The following is a 22,627-nucleotide window of genomic DNA, read 5'->3' as shown; positions in this document are numbered from 1 at the left end:
TGTTAAAAATCCAACCCCCACAATTTTAGGTGATAGAAGTTTCTATGCAGTGCGATGTACACAGTGATAGGTAGACCTCACTACTATTCTGCATTTTGCAGGTAACTGTAGGTTGTATATCTGATGTATGTCCTAAATGTTGAGAACAACCAACCACAATACAAGGGGAGTGTGCAAGTACATTTCTTGCATTAAAATTCTTTGGGAGCCACGTTTGTTGGATTAGGCTGAATTTAGAATAATAGTCACTTTTAATTCTGCCAAGAAACAGAGCATGTATGCTGTCTGAGCAGTTGATAAGCGTGTTGTAATGACTGCTGTGTTTACTTCCTCTTGGAGAGACTCACAAATCTTGCATTTTGTCTGTGATTGTTGCTGGAGGGTGGGGAGTGACAGCAGTGTAGTTCCTGAGCAGGTTCTTGGGTGTGGGTGCTCAAGCAGGGCGTGTGCACCTTAGTGCTTGTGATCCCCAGGCCCTGCTGCCCAGTGTTTCCAAGGGCATGGCTCTGAGCCGGGCACTGCAGCACGGGGCTGTGCTCAGGGCCTGGTGTGCTGGAAGAGCCCCTTCATCTGCCCTGCTGATTGAATGGAAAATCTGGGCAAGCTTTGAGGCATAGCAGCACCATGCTTGAAGCTGAGTTGAGTTGGGGAGCAATCGTTCCAACTTGATTAAAGGCAGGGAAATACAAGGAAAAGAGGAGGTGATAAATTTAACTACTGTGAGGTAGGAAAAGTGCTGCTCAATCTGTTTTCCATTGAAAAGTTAGCTGGAGAATTTTTTGCTGGGGTTAGCTGGCACCAGTAGGTGTTGTTCTATTTAATAGGGACTATTGTAATGTTTTTGGGAAGCTAAGGAACATTAAAACAGAGAAGAGTCTTTGTTGTATAACTTGGAAAGGCTCAGTGGCAAATCCTTTTTCTTTCACGTAAAGTGAACTGTGAATCAGATGCTAATATTTGTTTTATACTTTCCTATTTGGGATTTAAAACAAATATTTCTTTATATTACTGTAAAAGCTCTTCAGCTACTATCAAACTTTGATCAGGAAGTGAAGGAAAAAGTTGCACACTTTTCAAAAGTGACTTTGGACTCATTTTTTTTCACTCTACCAGAAATTTTATGCCAGCCTTGTAATAGGTGTGTCCAATTTCTTCATTTAAACAATGTCTTTATATTGTGTGATTAAGAGTCTACTTTCTGCTATTTGCAGTAATGTATGCAGGAAGCCCATATGAAAACACTTAGCTAACGTTCTTTACTCTTGCCATATGGTGAAACATTTTCCTCATTATTAGAAATGGAGAGTGATAAAGTCATGAAAGACTGTGATCCAAAGTCTTCTAAGGGAGGACCACAAATAGCAAGGTAGGCTTTTCCTGTCCCAGAAGCATAGTTGGCTCACTGTTCACGTTCATCTCACTGTTCTGCTTCACTTGTGGGAATCACACAATTGTATTTTCCGTTTAATTCGTTAGTTCTTAGCTACTCACCATTTATTATAGACTAATTGCGATTTGTGATGTTATTAGTACAGTTAGGCTATGTTGAATTTTTAAGGAAGGTGTGAAATGCATATATATATATATATATGTGTGTGTGTTTAAAGATATGGAAACTGTAGAAATTAAGGATTAATTATATTTCTGGCATCAATAGAACTGGCAAATTTCAATGAAAGTTCTCATCATTTTGGCCCATTCACCTTTAAAGGACAGCCTGCTGTATCTCATGTTCATTAGGAAGGGTTGCAGGGAGAGAAAAGGGACAGGAAAAGCAGGGGAACATCTTTGTTCTTTTGCTGGCAGCAAAGCTCTCATGATGAGCCCCGTCTGTCTGACTGGGTATAGATTTAGGGAAGAGAAGGAACAGTTTGTTCTCTTCTGATTATATAAGAATACCCTTGACAGTGTGTTGCTTGCTTCAGATTACGACTCTTATCTAGGTTTAGAATGGAAGAAAATAGGAAAGCTGGTGTTAAAGACTTTTTTTTTCTTTGTGCCTTGGTTTCTAAGCAGTGGATGTCGTTTCGTGTTGCCCTGTAACTCCCCAGACCTCAGAGTTTTGCTCAACAAACTCATACACTTCTTCTCCAGGGGAATGTACTTGGCCATCTGATGCAGCTCCTTCACATCTTTTCAAGGACACTGTTGTCTGAGGGAACCACAGAACTTGAGAAGACATTTTGTAATTTTTTTTTCTAGTGTGCCTTAAATCTCCTCTTATTGCAAATTGAGACATTCATTTCAGGATTGAAAGAACTTATCTACTATCTTTGTTGATCAAATTTTGAATGTGAGAAAACAGTTGCCTTCTTTCATATCCACATTTAGAGATATTTTCCAGATAGGTAATTAATGAGAAAGCATTATTTGCATTAAATTTCTCCCATGTAAATCTTGGTGCCTTAGGAACTTCTACACAGACACATCCAGGATTAAGATGCGATGTTTTAACACACAGCCTACTTCTCTTTATATATTTAGACCCCTGATTTTTATGTAGATCACAGCATGTATGAACCATCATCCTGCAAAATGCACTGAATCATAGAATAGAATCACAGAACCATTAAGGTTGGAAAAGACCTCTCAGATCATCAAATCCAACCATCATCCCGTCAGCTGGCCACGTTCAGTCCCTGAGCTGTGCTTAGACAGTTATCTGTCAAGTGTGGGAGTGAGGGCAGGTTCTTTTGCCCTCGAGGAAAGGGAGAACTGTGTGTGTAGCAACAGCGTGCGTATAATACAGCACAACAGATTGTTCAGAACGCTGCAAGATGTTTCTAATCCTGCACGCAGGGCATCTGCAAACATCTCATGCTCGCTGTGCCCTCAGCTGCTCCCATTTATGCACTGCTTGCTGGAAAGCCAGTGACAATCACAACACACCAGCAGCTTACAATCTCTTTAGAAGGAGATATCAACAGTGTATAATCTTCAGAAATCTAAAAATATGTATTTTGGACAAAAGGTTTCTTTAATTCTTCCCGTACCGCTCCCTTTCCCAAACAATTTGATTCTACAGCATGAGTTTAGAATCTGATGATGCTTCTATTAGTTTTATTCTTTGCTTAATTTTATTTTGCAGCTTTTGTGGTAATTGTGTCTACACATGTTGAGTATTAACAAATTTTAACAGATCTTCAGTATTAGATCCTTGATAGCAACACCTATTCATTGTCTTAGCTTTAGCATATGATTCAAGACATAATTAGTACCTCAGTATAAGAGTGTAACATAGTGTCCCTAAAGCAGCATATGGATATTCTGATGAAAGGAAATTTGGAAATACTGCTTTTATAAACCCGAAAGCTGCAGAGCAGATGTGGAAGGAATTACTGCAAGGAATCTCAACTGGCATATAAAACAGAAGCTGAAGTTTATTTTCTTTTTATTATAAAAGAAAGAACATTTTAGTAAAGTTCTGTTTTGTTTAAGATTACACAGATCTGAATTGTTCAGAACTAGCTGTGAAATTATATGTACTGGCATGACACTGAATGGAACAAGGCAACTTTTTTTTGCTTTAAATATTTAATATCAGAAGTTCCCAGGCTGATGGTAAAATACATATTTTTAGAATTTACAGTAAATTTAATAATGTTCCCTTTTGGAGGAGTGGGATATAATAGATACTGCAAAGTTCATATCCTCTTTTAATTTCATAAGCAAAAAGCAAAGAAGTAATTGCACCTTTTACAGTCTGACCGTCTGGCTGCATTGATGGAAACTTCTGGTCATACATACTCATTTCTGAAGAACCATTACAATTAACCACAAGTACTCCCACACTCTCACATTTTCAACACCCAATCAGCCAACCTGAATGTGTAGAAAATGGTAGGTTATTATTACTTGTCTTTTACCAACCTCAGTAAAGCACTGAAGTGCCTACCATGGTAAAACTTGGGTGCTGTGACAGTGCTGAGAGATTTTTTTCACTTTATTTTCTTTTTTAATTAATTCTTAAGTGTAACATTAGAATTGCAGAAAAGAGTGAAAACATTGTCGTGACCTTTTAGAATAATTTGAGCAGTTACTGGACTGCTGTCAGAGCAATGTGTTCACTATTTTTATTCTATTGTTAGCATGAAAACGTGCTGTGCTGAGATCACACCAGCAAACGGGTTTCCACATGCATCTTCTGTGTCCCTGAGTATCAAAGACATTTCTTGGATGACTTCATGTATCAATAAATCTAATTAAGGCTGCAAAAGACCTCTGGGATCATCAAGTCCAACCACGGCAGCCCATCACTGCCAGCAATGGTAGCGCTGATGTGTTGCTGTGACACCCATGAGGACACTGGCAGCAAAAGCCAGCGCAGCACCAGAACTGGTAAGGAACTTCATCTACAAAGTGGACTGGTTTTAAATGTGGTATTACAGAAAGTAGTAGTAAGTCACTGGTGGAAAAGTTGGATCCTTTGATGCATCACTGTGAAGGATTCCGTCACTTTCAGCTCCCCTTTAATCTTAATCACTCCCTAGTTACCTTGACAATTTATTCCTTTTTGTCGTCTTCAAATGCTTTTGTCAACAATCACACAGATCCCTGTGTTTGTCTCACCTCTTTTTTTCTAGGATATTGGTTTCCCCAGAAAGCTGCTAAATCTGGGTGCTGTCTGTTAAGTGCTCACGCTCCTGAACATGACAGTTTTCCCCTAGCAGTGTGGTGTGAGCAGCCAGCACTCTGACTATTCTTAGTAGCAGATCAATGTGCCTTACATGTCAGGGCACTCCTCAGAATGGGAGATGCTTTTTTGCAAGTGCTTGTGTAAGGTAGGAGAATATGATAAACATGGAGCAAATGCACAATGAAGAGTATGAAGTTTCAGAAGAGGCTTTATGCTAGATTGAACACCAAAAACTGCCAGTTGTTTCTATTTAAACTCTATTCAAGTTCATAAGAATTATATAAATTATAAAAAATAACTTTATTTTTGTAATTTTTTATTTTATATATATGTATCTTTAGATTTTATTACATAAAACTTAATGTCCCAGTCTCTAATATTATCTGTGACTATGATTCTGCCTCAATGCTGACTTGCAGGATGAGGCAAAATTTCATTTGAGTTATGTATATCAAAATTATATGCAACTTCAGTCCATTCTGCAACATTCATGGATATTTTCCATCTTCTCTTTTTAGAAAAAAAAAATAATGGAAAATTATGATGTAATGCTTTTATCCAATGAGTGGTATTAATACTTTGACTTCCACTGTTTGTATCATACTCTAAACTGTAATGTGGAGTAAAGATGAGTTGTTCCTCCAGTGTCTTGAATCGGTATACTATATAGCTTCTAGCTTTTAGAAAACATCTTGAAATAATGGTGCAGCAAAAATCAATTCTACAAGTGTTCTTTTATATGGTGGGAATACAGTTGAGGCATAAGAGATGTCATTAATTTGATCTGTATCAGGAGTTACTCCACTGAAATACAACATCTGTGGAATGGTATAGCTCCCCCAGAAGCCATAATGCAATAATTCCATATTTGTAAATAGTTAGACTTATCAGAAATGTTTTATCTTAGTGATACTTGAAAAGTGTTGGTTTTCTTTCAAATTTACTCTGAAGATTTGTAGTTCTGCCGAAGATTAACTGGAGGATGCCTTTACCAATGGCTTGAAAGTCAAGCAGCTAATGTCAATTTTAAATAATTTTATTAGAAGTGTTTCCTTTTATTGGTTGTTTTTAGCAGTTATTTATTTTATCAGGTTTTTTTTTCCTCATTGAAATGTCAAAAATTTTCAAGCATTCATTCCGCTTTCAGAATGACCTCTGTGGCAGCTGATGTTCATAACAGCCAAACCAAACCTTGTGTCACATAAAGTGACATCGAGCCTTTAATGCAGTCACACCAGGAACCTCCAGCCCAGAATTTATCATTTAAAAACAGCTGCTGAAATTCAGGTATTTTGTCTTGTATACATTCATTACTATGTAATTTCTTTACTATTAGTAAAGAAACGACACAGATTCTAATTGTTTGTCTTGCAATCATAATAAAATAGTTCCAAAATCAGGCTTTTACTAAGTAATAGTTGTTTTAATGGAAAGTGTTATTCCATAAAGGCTCTTCTTCCAGCCAGCTACCTCCTGCCTGAGACAGGGCTGTGCCTTACGCAGGGGAGCCGGGCTGGAGGGAGGGAGGAACGCTGTGCAGATAAGGCCTGTGTGTTCCTCCATCAGCAAATCGCTGGCAGTTTGGCTGTACTGAAAACAGAGTTAGCAGTTAAGAAGACAGTCCCCATTTTCATGTGTTTCTAATTTGCTTTAAGAATTCGTTTGCGTGCACACGTGTGCGTGCTTTTCTGCAGTCCTGGCTGAAGGGTGAATTTTGGAGCAAAGCCTGAGGAAAAACCTTTGGGTCTTTTTTTTTAAAAAAAAAAATTAAAAGCATACTTTTTATGTTTTATGTAATTTGTTAAATCATTTGTTTGCAAATATTATTATAGAATACCACAATTAAAGACAAAATACCCCTTGATACATGGCACTACAGGTTTTAGGCAAGGGAATGCTGTACAGAATGCACACAGAAAACAAAGCCGAGCATTCCAAGCACGGGTCCCAGCTCTGTACTGCTTTTTCTCCCTGATGTTAGCAGGATAGCCCAAGTCAGCTCACACAGCTTTAGATCCTCCACTGCATAAAGTGAATAAGACTTAGCATTTCACAGGGATGTTTGGAATTTAACGGTTACGCATCACTTTGAAGTTTAACTAATTTTTTTAACCCAAACTGGGGCTGTGTGCTGCTTGGCACTGCTGGGATCCACACACATGGTAACCTGCAGCAGTGTGCTGTCCTGCATCTGCTAGAGCAGGGCACAGCACGACCAAGGGCAGCCTCTTCTCACAGAGACTGGTGGGCTCTGACATACAAGAGAAAAAGGCAAACTGATGCATTCTTTACACCACTTTTTGATTGGCTGAGAAAATTAAGAAGGAACTATGCTCCACAATCCCAGTCCAGTGCAGGAAAAAACCGTTACTTCAGCACAGCATTGAGGTCAGGCAGGTGAATGTTCCCTCCTGCAAAGCTGGATCCGCCTACAGCACCTTGAGGGCTGCGCATTCAGATGGAACGTAAAGAAGATGGTGTGCCTCAGCTGCACACAGCTTCTTTGGGATCTGTGTGCGACTTCAAACTTGTCCTCAAAGAAAGAAATCACATTAAAAGTTAAGTAGTAACATATATTTGTTAGGAATATCTAAGCACATCATTTCTTCATACTTCAGTTCTTCTTGATCCACGGTGCGTTACGAGGGTGCAGCTTCAGAACTGTTGTTCACACAGGGACATGTGAGAAGGGATAGCCCAAGAGCCATGGTGGTACCTCCTTCCCTGTAGCACTCAGAGAAGCATCTGGGTGTTTGGTACAGAGCATCTGTACTGCTCTATCTGCCTCATGATTCTCATAGTTAGGTGGGTTTTTGTTACCAACAATAAATCATGTTGTGATGTTGGGTGTACATGGAACAGGCTGGGAGCTGGAGCTCCGAAAGAGATCCCAAAGGCAACACTGCTGGAGTGTGCTATGGACCCCACTGCTGTGTGCTCAGGTCACAGGCATGCCTTAATCCTTTGCTGAGTCATGGATGTGGTGACTTCTCCAAATTTTCCTCTCTGCAAAATGTATCACTTTCCTCTCAGTGCAGTACACCTTTTACTGGCGGAGTTTTGCAAGCTGAGAAAAAAATGTGAACACATTGTGAAGGAAAAAATATATAGATGTCTTTTTCCACTGGAATAATGTGATGATAACTTTCCTGCACTTTTAAAAACAACTGGAAAAGCAGAGAGAAACTGGAAAAAGCTCCCATGGAAAGGTTCCTGCTGCCTGTGTGTTCAGGGGATAATTCATTGCCACTGCTGTAGTGCTGAAAATACATTGCATGATCAGTTCTAAAGGGCAACTGTGCCTCCAACACTGAGAATACATAAAGTATCCGTAGGGGTCAATATTCTGTACACTCAAAGAATATATGAAAAATATATAGATCATACAGAACACGAAGTGGAAACCATCATCCATCTGAGCCTTTTGCAGTTTGCTGTTACAGCATCTCTTTTGGTAGTACTGTGCACAGCCAATGCAATCCAAGCTGCACTGGTGGCGAGGGGAAGACTGTGGGTTTTTTCAATGGCCAGGTTTCAGCTAACATGTGCTGTCTTTCAGTAGAGGCCGATTAACGTTAACAATGAATCATAGAATGGCTTGGTATGAAAGGGACCTCCAAGCACATCCTCCAAGCACAACCCTCTCCCATGGGCTGGTGCCCCCCACCAGATGAGGGTCCGTAGCCTCATCCAACCTGGCCCTGAGAGCATCCAGGGATGGGGAACCCACAGTTCTGGGCAGCAGTGCCAGGGCCTCAGCTCCCTCTGAGTACAGAATTTCCTCCTAACACCTAACCTAAATCTCCCCTCTTTTAGTTTAAAGCCACCCCCCCTTGTCCAATCAGGCCATTAATTAACAGATTTAGCTCAGATTAGCCGTCTCTCACCTCCTAAGCAATGCCTGATTTGGATGCTGTGCTGCTAAAAGCACCGCGGTGTTCTGTCTCAGTGTTTTATCTCCTTTTTACAATCACCAGTGCCCACAGGACGATGAGGGAATGAAACTGAATAGCACACCTACAGCCAGGCAGCAAATATAAGCGATGCTGTGCCTGGCATACTTTGTTAGGAAAAACAATGCAAGTAGGTAACTTCTGCAGGCTTCCAGTGCATCATTTGATCGACTTTTGGTCACATTTCTGTAAGTGTTGTATTATCCTCTCAGGGCAGTGACACCTCTGAGGTAACGTGCAGCACACAGCGGCACTTCGGCTTTGGCCTTCGGGTTTGCTCTTCCCTTCGGGAGCAGCGTGGGGCTGCCGGCAGGGTGCGGGGCGCGTGAGCTGCGGGCTGCACGGCGCCGTGCCGGGACACGGAATGCACACAGCTTGGCTACGGGGATCGGTGCCCGCAGTGTATAAGCGGACAAAGTAAAACTTCGTTGTCTGTGAACAACTTTTGCCTCTTAAAAAAAAAGAAAGTGAGAATGCTTCCTCCAGAACCAAACTTTATGCGACTTTTCACACCGCAAGGAACAGACCACGCGTGCAGACCGGAGCTCACCGCGCCGCGTTGCTCCTCGGTGCGGATGGCGGCCGCGCAGCCCCCGCCTCTCCCACCCGCACGGCACGGCACGGGGGCTGCGCCCGCTCCCGAAGCGGCCCTGAATGCAGCCCTTGTTCGCACCGCTCGCGCCGCTCACCGGGCAGCGGCATCGTGCCGGAGAGGTGGAAAAGCAAAAAGCAGCAGAGCGCCGCGAGCGCTACTGCCGCCGCCGCCGGGCGGGGGCTGCGGGGGGCGAGGGGCGCGCGCCGCATTCCGATGCGGTGAGGCACGCGGCCCCCGCCCCAGGGCCGAGAGGCGATGGCGCTGCGCCGCTCCCGCCCCGCGCGGGCGCACGGCCGGAGCCGTTACTCAGCGGCCCGCGAGCGGCGGGCGCCGAGGCGAGAGGTAGGGCCGTGACCGGCGGGGCGCGGGGGCAGCGTCCCGGCCGCAAAGATGCGCTCTGCGCGGTGCTCCTGCTGCGCGGTGCCCGCAGGAGGCGCGAGGCTGCCCCGGGCGGGAGGAGCCGATGCGCGGACGCCGCTCGCGCTCCGTCGCGGCGGGAAGCGCGGGGCACCGCCGGGCTCAGCGTGCCGCGAGGAGGTCCCGGCCGAACCTCCCCCCAGTGGGAGTCAGCCGCCCGCGCGCCTTCCTCCTCGCTCCGTCCCTCCGCCGACCCGGCGGGGCGGTCCGCGCCCTCAGCCCCCGCCCCCGTCCCGCCGCGGTAGGCGCTCGGCTCGCTCCGCCGCCCTGGGCAGCGGCGGGGGCGGCCCCGTCCGGCAGAGAGCCGCGCCGCAGAGCCCCGCTGGAGTCCCCGGCGGTCCCGGGAGGAAGAGGATGCCGGGGCTGCGCTGAGAGGTGCGTGCCCTGCCCGCCCCGCGCTGCCCTCGCGGCTGCCGCTCCGCTTTCGGCCATGTTCCCGGCCCCGCTATCGCGCCGCTCCGGGATCCCCTCCTCCGCCGGGGGGGCTCGAGGGAACCCCAAACGGCAGCAGCCTGGGACGGGCTGCCCTCGTCCTGCAGCCTGTAATCGTTACGGTCCCCACCCCTCGCTTTCCGTTTTAATTCTTAGGGAGTTCTGCCCATTGTGACTGCTAGTCGGGGCCGGGCTGTGCGCGGCGGGGTTCCTCCGGCGGCGGGGCTGCCCGGGGCGCTGCGGGCGGTGCGGGTGAGCGCGGTGTCTGCAAACGAGGAGCCGCGTGCGCTGCGTGTCTGATCCGCGGCGCGCTGCTGGGATGCCACCAGCACAGGTGGTGCGGAGCTGAACTCGCGGAGGCGGCTCCGAACTCTGCTAAAGGAGGTACAAGAGCTGGCAAGAGCAGTACAGAAATGAGTAAAAAATCTGCTGTCCTTCTAGGAACAGTCGAATGTTTGCTGTTTACTTGGTGAGGCACTCGTGTGAAGAGCAGAACTAAGCCTGCTGTTTTGTTTGTTGTGACAAAAGTTTGCTAAATATTTGAATCCCGTCTGTTTTATGTACTCCTGTGTTTGAAAGGGGCTCAGAGAAGCCACCAGCTGTGCGTGGAAGAGCCATGTAGCCATAACTGCAGAGCAGCCCCGACGTGTGGCTTAAGTCATGCTTCCACACATAGATAACCATCATGATCCCTGCTACCTCATCCTGTGAAAGTCAGAGGCAAACAAGTGGTGTGTGATTGGTACAACACCTGTGCAGATCTGGGAGCAATCAAACAAGGTGAAACGAGAAACAGATGCGACGTTCTGCATGTTAGGAAATGCTTCGTGTTTTGAATGGCCAGTAAAATAACGCAGAGAGAAATTCCAAGTCATAAAGGGCCACATCCAGTCTGTACACAAAGTAGCGAAGGTCTGCTGAAGTTGTTGTTAGCTATGTAAGCAGTTTATTCATGTTCTGCCATTCGGAGGTGTTGATCTGGTGTGCTGTAATGAGCTCCTTTCTGTTTTCACACGTGCTACAAAGTTGGTTCTTAAGATTCTTTGTGGCCTCAGACTGGAGGGTGTAATTCCTGTCCATTCCATTCACGTTGATTCAGTGTGATGTGTAGTAACTGATACAAGTGTGTTATTCACACTAGGGTTCTGACCAGTTACTACAGAAAAAAGAAAGTGAAGTCAAACTTTTAAGTTTGAGAAACATGAACAGAATACACTACAGAATAAGAAGTTTCTGAAAAGTACCTATTGGAAGTCGTAGAACAAGGTCATGAAAGAGCGGATGAGACAGCTGGAGGTTTGAGATATTTCTAAGATGTGGAAAAGAAATTCTCTATATTAAGATTATGCAAAGTAATGCTGTGAAATAATTTGACTACAGCTTGTAAGTCTCTATAGAAGAAAGTATTTCTTGTGTTAAGGAACTGCTGTCTTTAAGAGAAATAACATTATTGGGATTCAGTGACTAAAACCATCACCAAAGTCTAGAATTGAAGCAATGTGTTCATGAGGGACAGTGGTAGTGATACAATGGCTGGGAATGTCTAGCCTGAGATAGCAGCTCTTTTGGAGAAGAGCAGCTGGAATTTAGCAGTGGTTCTTGGATTTGAAATAAAAATTAGTTAAAGGGAAAGCTGAGTTATAAAGGAGGCAAAAAGTAATGAATCTATGTCCGTGATTTGCATAGGGCTTTTTCACTGAAGATTGTTAAAGGTGATTTGTTTTATTCAGCTGGACTTACTTGCAAGTTTACAGTTGTTGTTCTTTGTTGGTTGAAAAGAAGATAATCTTACAGACAATAGGTTGGAACAAGGACTGTTGTTCAGTTCTCTGTTGTATGGCATAGCACCAGCTACAACATGGATACTGGTTTATGATTGTGAGCCCTAAATTTTATAAATGACAATAATAATACTATTAACAGTAACTCGCTTTTTGTTTGGTATATTTGAAAATTTGGGTGACTCACATTGGAGTGAATCCCATGGCTCTGGCACAGACGGACGTGCTGCCTCACCTGCCAGCTGTGCAGCCACTCCTGGTCTCATTCCAGCACTCCCTATCGAATGGTGCCCGTACCTTTAGTCTGATTAATTTTTAAATAACGCTTTTCATCGTGGCTTTGGTAAAGAAGGTTATTAGTGTGCCAGCACGAAATCCATGCTTTCTCTTAGGTTAATTTGGTCCCTTCTCAAGCTGCCTTTAATCGCCTTTAGCAGGGAGCTGCCACACGTGTGCTGGGGGACCTGCATGGCTGAGCGCATGCTGCAGGAGAGCAGTGCCGCTTACTCTGCATTCTGCTCTGTTTGTCTTGGCAGACCTATGCATGTGTCTGCTCGTGGGTGGGGTTTCCACAGTGGAGGTTCTGCCAGAGATTGGTCATATTTCACTCTCTCATTTTTGAGCAAAACTTCCATCTAGTGAACTGAGATTTGTGTTTAAGAGTTGAGGGTGAAGTGGTGACAGTGGCACTGGGAGCTCTATAATATACACCTCTCGTCCCCCAACCCCCCTGCCTTGTTCTCGAGTTAAGGAATTTTTATCGTACTCGAAACATGGGAAGTAATTTGTGGATAGATCACTGTGGGATGAACACCTTTCCCTCAGTGGTCTGGTACGCTCTGTTGTGCTGACGTCTTTGTACAAAACATAATGAATGTCACTGATTTTAAACTAGGCCATCCACAATACTCTCTTCTTAACTGCCTGGTTATTCATAAATAATCCACACGTTCCAGTGCTGTATCTGCTTGCCATTGGTTGTTGAAAATGGGTACGCTATCTGAGCTGGGAGCACTGAACTCAATGCTGTGCTCTGTTCCCCAGGAGTACCTTTCCTTTAGGCTCCCCCCCCAGCTCTCAGATTTACAGGCTGTTGGATACAGAGCCCCAGGTAGCGCTGGCCTCTGTGACAGCTGAAGTCTCATGGAGCCCAGTAGAACTTTGGAGCAGGGCAGCACTGCAGGCTTGTGTCTTGTGCAGGGAGGTGGGCTCTGCAGGGCAGTTTACAGACTGTCATATTCCACCCACAGTAGTCTGAGGCATAACTCCATAGGTTAAATATGTTATCAACTCTGAGATACTTTTTATTCTACACTGTTATCAGTAATTAATACTTAATAATGTAGTACAACATTTTAAATGGAACGGCGCATTAGATTTTAGATGATTTTTTTAATTGCTGTACCACTTTATGAGTAACTAAAGAAGCTGAAAATACTGGAATGTTTCATTTTCAATTTTCATATTCAATTTTTTTCTTTTTTAAAGGTACAGGGAAAGTGGAAAATCAGTGAGTGTAAAGCAAAGCTACCATTTCAAAACATTTATTTTTGGGGTAATGCTTTTATTCTATTAGTATGCACAAGTGCTGCATAACTGGAATCTAATAATAGTATGTTTTCTTAAACAGATGACTCTCCAGTTGCATTGACCTTGCCTTGTATAGTGGGACCTTGCTGCCTGTAGTTTCAGACAATGCTCTGATGTGAGACCTCTCCTCCCACAGTATTTTTCTGCATCTGTGCTACAGCACAGGCAAGAATGCTGCCGCAGTGATCTCTGGCATTTGGGGTTTTCGTTACACTGCATCTTCTTTCTAACACTTTCATAATGCATTCCTTTATTCCAAATACAAAGCTCTGTTGCTTGGAGTAGGTGACTTTCTTTTTGTAGCAGTGTGGGTATCTTTCAGCAGTATTAATTGAGCTTGGTTTCCCTTTGGAATGCAGCAAGATTAATAGGGGTCGTGCAGCTGAGGAGCTGCTGCTTTGTCCAATACCAACAATTCATGTTAAAGAACAACCTGTAGGTTTCCTCTTGCAGAACTTCCTTGTTGTGAATGCCTCCTTTTAAGTTCCCTCAGGATTGTTGTGGTTGTTTTGGATTACAGCTACTTGCCAAATTGAAGGGGAAAAAGAAAACCCTGTGTTAATATCCAGGCTGAATTGCCTTCTGAAGATGATGTTCTGTTTTTGTTCTCATTTCATGTAGCATTTGTACTTGTCAAAAATGTATTTCTAACCAGTTAGTTCTTCAATTCATGCATAAATGTATATTATAGTTGTTATTTTAGTGTATTTATAATCCCGTTATTTTGTCAGAGGGCAGAGATTTCTAAGAACTAGATGGTGTCTTTACAAGCTTTTAGTAACTGAATTTCACGCTTCTGATGATTTTCAAGTATGTTCGATCTTCTGTGAAAATCTATGTTGTTCCTTCTGAAAGCTGTGGGAAACTATACTGCAGTGCTCCTCGTGCATAGTGCAGATCTCTGCTCACCCTCAGTGTGCCTGCGTTATTGCAGCAGGCTGGTGGGCCAAACATGTCTCCCTGTTCTCTTCTATAACTCGTGGCCACTCATGAGCTATGCTGTGGGCTGCTTTTCTGTAAGCATCTGGAGTGGCAGAGATGTTAAGAGTGCCAGGCAGATAATGCTTCTTGAACTCTTTCATACTGTGGTACTTTGCATTTTTTTGGATGGAAAATACTTCTTAGTGAGGCTCCTTCAGAGCCCTTGAAATTTTTCACTGCAGCTGATACTTTTGTGAATGGTCTGTTGTTTGCATGTTTTCCCCAGAGAACAAAGTGGGTATACAAGAAGCAGAGAACCTTACATAATTACCTTTGCTTTGTTCCAATTGCACCATTTCTTTTTTACTTCTTAATAATGAATTTATGGAAGAGGCAGCAGAAATAGGTACTGTAAAATCAAACATACAGCTGCTTGTAGTGGAAATATTTTAATCTGGACACCCACTCAAGATGTTGCTACTATAACTGATTTGAATATACATCTGTTCTTAGTCTGTGCTTTAATTCAGCGAAACATAAACAAGAAGTCTCTCTTTGGTGGTGATGTTCTCTCAGAAGACACAGAATTTAAGTACAGAGAAACATATTAAAAAAATGACATGAACACATGTCATTAACTAAAACCTCCAGGCTGTCCTGTTCAGAGATATTTCCAGCATCAGTAGCTGAGTAATTTAAATACATAAAACAAATTGTAAGGCTTTTTCTTTACTTACTTCATTTTCATAGGATGAATTTGGCAAGTAGCTATCGCTGTGTTGTCATTGGTTGTTGTATAACAATTCTGCAACTATCATCCAAATTAAACATACTAATCTTTTGAATGGTCTTGTTGTCTACCGGTGTGTAATGTGTAGACTCAGTGGTTGAGTTCCAAAACTGTGTATTTGATTTTGTTTTCCTTTTGTTTGTTTTCAAAACAATCTGTTCTCCTTGTGAGATATGGAGGGCCCTTCTACAAAGTGCTGTTTAGTGCTCCCTGCTCACCAGTAATGCCTCTGGTTTCAGATTTTGCTTCTGTTCTGCATGCTTTCCAATTTCACCTTTGTCTCCATGATCCCAAGTCATGTGTGCTTTTATGCAGAGTTAGATGCTACCCAGGTGTGGCTGATACTAGTGTAGAGTGACACCCATTGATTCTTTTATTCTTGGTACTTTTGGTCTGACATAACAGCAGGGTGGTATTAGTACATTGCCAGTTGTACCTCAGGCTGTGATGAGTCACAGATTGCTTTCCACAAGAGAAAATTCATGGTTTCACGCTGTCAGTTCCTGCAGTGTTAGTTCAAGTGCATGAAGTGATGAATACCTCTGTTTTCAGGGTGTGTTTCTGTGACCCATGCCTCGGTGGGCATACCCTTGTGTTGCTGCAGAAGCTGTGTACAAATAAGGGATCTGATCTGACACGGCTGACCACACATCCAACAAGCGTGTCACTTAGCACTACTGCTCCCATTCTCCCCACAGGTCTGTCAGGAGCCGGCATCCAGCCACGCAGCTCTGCCTTGCCTTCCCCCCACTGTACAGAGCCTGCAGCATTTCTGAAAAAGCAGGGTTATCGTGACTTACTGAGACAGGAGAATCGGACAGCTTTTTCTTTCCTAAGCATTTAAACTGTTCTGTCTGTACATCTGACTCATACCTGAAAGTTCTTTCCCTTCCATAATTTTGAAAGTAGGGGCTTCTCTATACAGTGTCCTAGAAACCTGCAAACCTTTCTGTGTTTCAGGTGAATGGTTTATGGCATATGCCTCTGTTACAGATAAAGTTATAGAAAAGTTAGCGTAAAGATGTTACAATTCAATTAATTAATCAGTTTTAAAATGCTAGCTGCATGCATAGTATTAGCTCATATTTGAAATGTCATAGAATCATAGGTTCAAAGAATCATAGAGTCAAAAAATGATTTGAGTCAAAAAGTTTCCTAACTTTATACTAAGTCAACATTATGACTTTTGCAACTTTTCTAATAACGAGTAAACCTTGAGTCTGTGCTATGTCTGTCAAGGTATTTTTGGTTAGATTCTTCTTGCCTCTATTGGAAATTGTATTAGTTTAGCACAAATCCATGCCAGCATCCAAGATTAGATGCTGCTGTTTTTACTGCATTACTTATTCCATGTTGGCAGAAACACAATGAGTATAAAAGCAGTTTTTTGCTATCCAGTTGCCTTTTGGTCCCCCTGTTGGAACATATTTCAGAGATAGTGTTTCAAGATTCCACTGCAGGATTCGAACTAACTTGCACTTTGAAACAAAAATGTTCATTGATTTTTTTTATTTCATTTATTTATTTTAAGACACAGGAAGTTGAAGGAGAAGGGTCCATTTTACTTAAGACAAACTTCCTTCTTGATACTTATCCAGAAAACATTTATAGATGAAGATGTAGACTTGAAACTTGTTTGGGAACACAGTTGAACCCCAGAGTGTACTGCTCAATTGGTTCCGTTCTCATCTAGCTTTCCTGAAGCCAAATGTAAGTTGAATATGTCCACATAACCCTGGTACCAAAATGTTGCATTCATTAAAACTCAAGATCAAGTGGCTAATTTTGCTATGCAGCAACAGTGTCAAGTTAATATTATTTCTTCCTGTTAGTGTTGAGCAAATATTGTCAGCTACCAATCTAGTTGCACAGTTAAAACTTGATGCTGCCTATATATTTAGTAATGGAAACATTTAGGATTTGTGATGGAGGCAGAACATTCTTCTCATAAAAATGTTAGTTTAGGGCCAGGGGTAAGAAGTTCTTATGGGTCTTCTAAGTTATTAAATGTATTATTTGTCCAGTGGTCTGCTGAAATTCTTGTTCCAACAAATTCTGAGCTATAGCAAATGTTTTATTTATACCTCAATTTGTGTGTAACTCAGTTATCAGCTTTTGAGGTGAAAGCGTTCTGCTTGTTGTGATTATGCTTGTGAAGCAAATTCTGCAACTCCCTTATATCTTAAAACTGTATGATATTCTGTGTAATAGGAGGCGTATGATTAACTGAGGAAGATATGAGATCTTTTTATTTTAAGATTAATTTATATAAGGCAACAGGAATATCTTAGAAATCAGCAACAATTTAGGACATATGTGGACCATTCCACTTTTCTAGGATCAGGAAATGGTAAAATTATAGGTTTCTTTGGTAGAATTATAAACATAGTAGATAATTTGTGATACCAGTCAGTGAATAATGCCTACAATTGAATTTCATTGTCATTTTTTTTAGTCACTCCAGTCAAGTCCATTCCATGGCTGTGCCAACAAACTGGTTTCATTATGAAAGCTGTGTTGGCAGCACCAACTGTTAAGTGCACTGACTTTCAAATCCTCGTTTTCCTCCCTGCCCCTCTGCAGTTGGATTAAAAATAATTAATGTGAAACCTTACTGTTATTCCAATTTTCCTGTTGTTTTCATGAATAAATATTTTATTTTTAGAGATTTTAAAGATTATGAGTAGTTACGTCGGACTACAACAAGGGACTTCTAGAAAAAGAGATGTGTTTTCCAAGGCTGAGTACGTGACTGTAGGAATTAATGATACTGTGAAGTCTGGTTAGAAATTAATTCTCCATACAATTTGAACTGTGATTCTGGATTTGCAAGCCAGGTTCAGTAGTGGTTTGCAGAAATAAACAATTCCCTGGACAGCAGGCCATAAAACGGGTCAGCGTTAAAATATGCAGTAACATCTTTCAAATGGCTGTATAGGCTACTCTGCCTGCCTGAATTCTTTTGTAGGAACCAGTTTGTTACGTACATTTTGAGTTTTGTTACCCGAGAGGCATAGGAAAGGCAGTAGTGGCTTTTCTGGGAGTCTTTGTGGCCACCCACCAGTGGGGCAGTGTTTGTGTTCTCTTAGAATTTGGAAATGTCATTCTAATTTGGCAAAAGCTGCCTCCATGTTTGTGTCCCCCATGCTGCTTTTGTTCCTCATACTGTTTATTTTGTTGTGCAAGTTGATAATGTTTATCCTTAGTGGGCAGTTGTCTCAAGTTGTATAGGCACGTAAAATTTGTTCTTAAGGCTAAAAATTCTGAGGCCAAAAGATAATGTACAGCAGTTACCAAGATGCAGCACAGTACTGTCCTGTGTAACAGCTTCTGTGTAGCCTTGACCTGCATCTCAGTTGAGTGCTTCGTAGAAAGCTGCCTGGTTTTGATTTATGAGTTAGTGGGAGAGCTGTAAAAATGCCTTGAGGAAGGTAAGCAAGGAAATACTATTTGGTATAGCAGCATTTGAATTATGATGACCTATAAAGTTTCTAATTTGTATGTGACTCATTCTTTACTTTAAACTCATGTGCCTTCCCCTGATTTGATGTGGTGCTCTGATTATTTTTCCTTTGTTTCATAATGCCATTCTCAGTCTTCCGTCAGCTTTTCAGTTTTCTCAAGCTCTAAGAACACTACTGAGAAGAGCAGGAAGCCATTAAGAAAAAAGAATAAGAACAATTTTAATTTACATTTACCAAAATTATTTTAAACATTTCAAGGGCATTTAAATTTTTGATTTCATTGGGTCAAAAGTCTGATAGCCTCTACCTGATAGTCCCATGTTTTACCCACATTACTCATCATGCTTACAGTAAAGCTCTATTCCATTAGCAATCATGTGCATCCCAGTAAAGGTTTTCAAGTTTGAATTGAGACAGAAACCGTCTCAGCTCTTGGCCAGCAAATGCAAATAAAAGTTGGCTGCATTCCCTCTACTTGCCAGAAAAGCAAGAAAGCTGGGGCCCTTCCTCCATCAATGCAAAAGGGAAGCTCTGATCTTTCTTCATATGGGTTTTGCACACATTGAGTCTCTGACCTAATCTTGGTAGAATTTGTCAGTCTCTTGCTTGCTAGATGTGGCCCAAAGCCTCCAGGAAAACAGCTGTCATTTGCACTGAACTCATGCAGCTCAATCTGTTCTTTCTCCCATGATATCGGTGTGACAGTCTTTCTTTCTTTCTAGATAGTTTCAACATGTCAATATAAAATGCTATCTCTGCACTAATATTATGGAGAGTTTGGTGTTTTTTGTTTGTTTGTTTGTTTTTTATTTTTGCATGTTATTTGACTCTGTTACCATTTCTACTAAATCTTGCTTCATTTTTAGAAGTATTCGATGTACACATAAATGTATAATTGAAAGATGCTGTCATTATCTAGTACTGTTGTCCGCTGGAGTCTGGGCAGTTCCAATATCTGTTTTCTCACATGCAGAGCTTTAAAGCTTTCCATGTTCAGATAATCAGATGGTGCGTTAAATGGTGTGTGACAGTGTAAGATAATATAAGATAAAATATGAATATAAAGAGAAAAGGAAATTATCAGTAGAGTTTAGACTTATTTTAATATAGACTGGTACATTTAAAAATTTATGATTATCCAACTTTCATCTAAGACATTAAAAATCAGAATCTTGAATTGTACAGAGATAATTTCTGAAATTTAATTGCTAAATATGTTTTGTACATATATGTTAATTAGAGGACAGGATGTAACTAAAGCAGTGATGTGGAGATTCATATCTGACGCAAAATAATGCTGCACTCAGAGTATCAGGGCTGTAAAGGCTGTGCACTGCTTTTTTTCTGTTTGTTAGATTGCCACTCTGAGAGTTCAGGATACAGTTTAAAAGGTGAGCCAGCTGCTAAATTTACTCTTCATTCTCATTTTCAGTTCTATAAATTTGGTCTGAGCTCTGACATTCTGAATTGTGATAATCACGGAATCACAGGACTGTAGGGATTGGAGGGAATTGAAGATCACCTAGTCCAACCCTTCCCCACTAAAGCAGGTTCCTTGGTGTAGAGCTGCACCCCTTTACTGCTTCCCAAAGAGTAGCAGAGGTGTCTCTTTTTCACTGTGTTGCAGGCCTTGGGTGGATGCATTTGCTCTACAGAAGCCAGGTGAGTTTGTTGTTAACAAGGATTCTGGAACTTTGCATATTTAGGAATGAATGTGCCAATAGTTAATTGATCTCAGACTTCTAAATATTGGTTTATAGCTGCAGAAGCACAAAGAAAAGTGAAAACTTACTTATTTTGTTGAAAAGGTAGCTGCTGTTTGAACTGTGCATGAGAGCAAACAGGCACTTTTTATGTATTCTTCTTAACATGACTGCACTTAAGTATATATTGAAGTGCAAAAAAACCCCCACACAGTCTCTCCTCCTCCCCACCCCCCTTAGAACTTACAGGATGCACTGATCCGAAAAGATCACAACAGACAAGGTCTGAGGGAGCAGGTGACTATTTTGATGTGTGGCGGTAGCATGCCTAAGAGGACAAGTTAAGAATTGAATTCTCAGGGGACAGGTTAGTCTGCTTTCATTTACCTGTGCTGCTTTTATGTGTTGTTTTTCTTTTTTTTCATAAGTCATTTACAGTTATCCACGAACCCTGTTCTAGATTTCTGGGCAGTACTACTTTCCTCATGTATAATCTGCTTCTTCCTTGTTGGCTTCCCAAGGTCCAAGGTCCAGTGGGTAGTTGGAAGGACTGGTAAAATTAGTGCTGCCGATGGTAGCATCGTTGAGTTATCATCCTAAAACAATTTCTCTACTTATCTTCAGTGAATTTGATAGGTTGTAGCATGGAGCTGATACACATTGCATTAAAAAGTGTTTTGAGATGATTGTTTTACACTGTTTTGAAACATTACATCCAATGTTTTTGTTGTAGGCAAAACACTGTTATTAGCATGGACAGTTTTTTCTTTCTCATTTTTTTGAAAACAGTGTAGATTGCAAGATTACACAGACCATTAGTTTTGCTTGCTGCCTTGCCTCTCCTCAGGGATCTCTCTTCCAGATATTGCTTCATAACCCCTTCAGCTGCTTGCCAAGGTTACTGATCATTTCAACCATCAGTTCTGCAGGTTAACTTAGGTATCTAGTGCACGAAATTCTTTCCTTAATGAAGCCACTATTGCCATCTTGCACCAGAGAAGCTAGATTACAAGGCTTGTGCTACTCTTTATCTTCCAGTTTGTCACCCAAATATTAGCCTGATAGTATTTGGTTGCGTGTTGCAAAATAACCTCCTCATCACCATTCGTGGCCTTCCCACTGTTGGTGACGTACAAACGTTATGTTCAGTGAACAGTGTCACTACATCACAGATTTCCTCAAATGCTTCTTATCATTTGGCATGAGAATATGATTCTAGCTTGCAGTGAGGTCCAAGACCTCCTGCCCAGAGCTGCAGGGGAGAGCCGTGAGAGGACACATGGGTCAATCAGCAGATCCTGAGGGCAGTGTGAGCTGGCAGTTGGTGTGATGTCAGTCTGATGAGCTTGGTCAGAATGTCAGAAGTAGTGCAGAGCAGGGTCATGTTGGCTTGGGACACAGCTCAGCTTGAGTTGGGTGATGGGCCTGAGCTGAAATGGCTGGTGGGAATGCTGTGCGGGTTGTGGGCGCAGCTGCTTGCAGCACCTAAGGGCTTGGTGCACTCAGGGCACTGACGCTTTCTTAAAGATACCTGTGATGAGCCTGCCCAGGTTAACATCGTCTATCTTTGTGTTAGTTGCAGCATTGGTTTGTCATTACAATGTTGAAATAATATACCAAAAAAGTAGTTTTTATCTCTATTAATTGTTACAGCAGAAGTAACCTTGAGCATTTCAGTATGCATGCACTGGTTCGTTATCTTTTACGGTACTTTTTGTGGTTTGTTTCTCTGGCTTATTTAACTGTGGCATCCTCGTTTTTGCTGAATCTTGAGATTACATCAGGCATATGAGTAGGCATTCTAAGATCCCTTTGGGCTAAGTATATTAAGTAGTATGTTAGCAGCAAGAGTGTGCAATCAAATGGATGTAAGCTAATCTTTCTGTTCGGCTGAGAAATTGTAGCCTGTGTATGTAACAGTCATTTAACATAATATCTTATGTCCATATGCCTAGGTAATTAGAACTTATCTGCTATATCTATTTGAGGGAAAAGAACAACATTCCCTAGTAGCATTTCCAGATTTTATTGAAGCAGTGTTGTTTGGATATGGGCAGAGTCTCTGGCACAAACCGCTGCTTATGTCAAATTAAAAAAGGGTGTTCCAGAGAAGGAAATGTCCTTTTCCAAGTTATGACCGCATTTTTAGCCTGGTTTCTTATGGAAACGACTTTACAAAGTCACACAGTGTGTCATTATGTCTTTCCTGCCAACTTTTGAACTTAGCCTGTAGCAATCATTTTCATTACAAAAGTGCAGTTCTCAAGGATGCTAGATAACAGATTTCATATCAATGTTGTTCAGGTACAGATTCTGTAAAACATTCTGGCTGTGAAGAGGTTGCT

At 42.0% G+C, this 22,627-nt stretch overlaps 1 protein-coding gene across 4 annotated transcripts in view; it reads left to right on the top strand.

The window, feature by feature from the left end:
* Window positions 1–9,858: 9,858 nt before the first annotated feature.
* PLCE1 (phospholipase C epsilon 1) overlaps window positions 9,859–22,627 on the top strand; it is a 145,854-nt gene continuing 133,085 nt past the window's right edge. For 2 of the 4 annotated variants that reach the window (XM_090145215.1, XM_090145213.1), the window contains exon 1: window positions 10,199–10,417. The gene's annotated coding sequence lies outside the window, so the exon portion shown is untranslated. Of the gene's footprint in view, window positions 9,977–10,198; window positions 10,418–22,627 lie in introns of those variants that run through there. The other 2 variants (XM_090145214.1, XM_090145216.1) reach the window with 2 other exon arrangements.

Source organism: Phasianus colchicus, chromosome 8, assembly GCF_987193195.1.
Source record: "Phasianus colchicus chromosome 8, bPhaCol1.hap1.1, whole genome shotgun sequence".
NCBI classification, from domain to species: domain Eukaryota; kingdom Metazoa; phylum Chordata; class Aves; order Galliformes; family Phasianidae; genus Phasianus; species Phasianus colchicus.
Note: the sequence above shows the minus strand (reverse complement) of the source record. Positions and strands in the feature narration are given on the sequence as shown.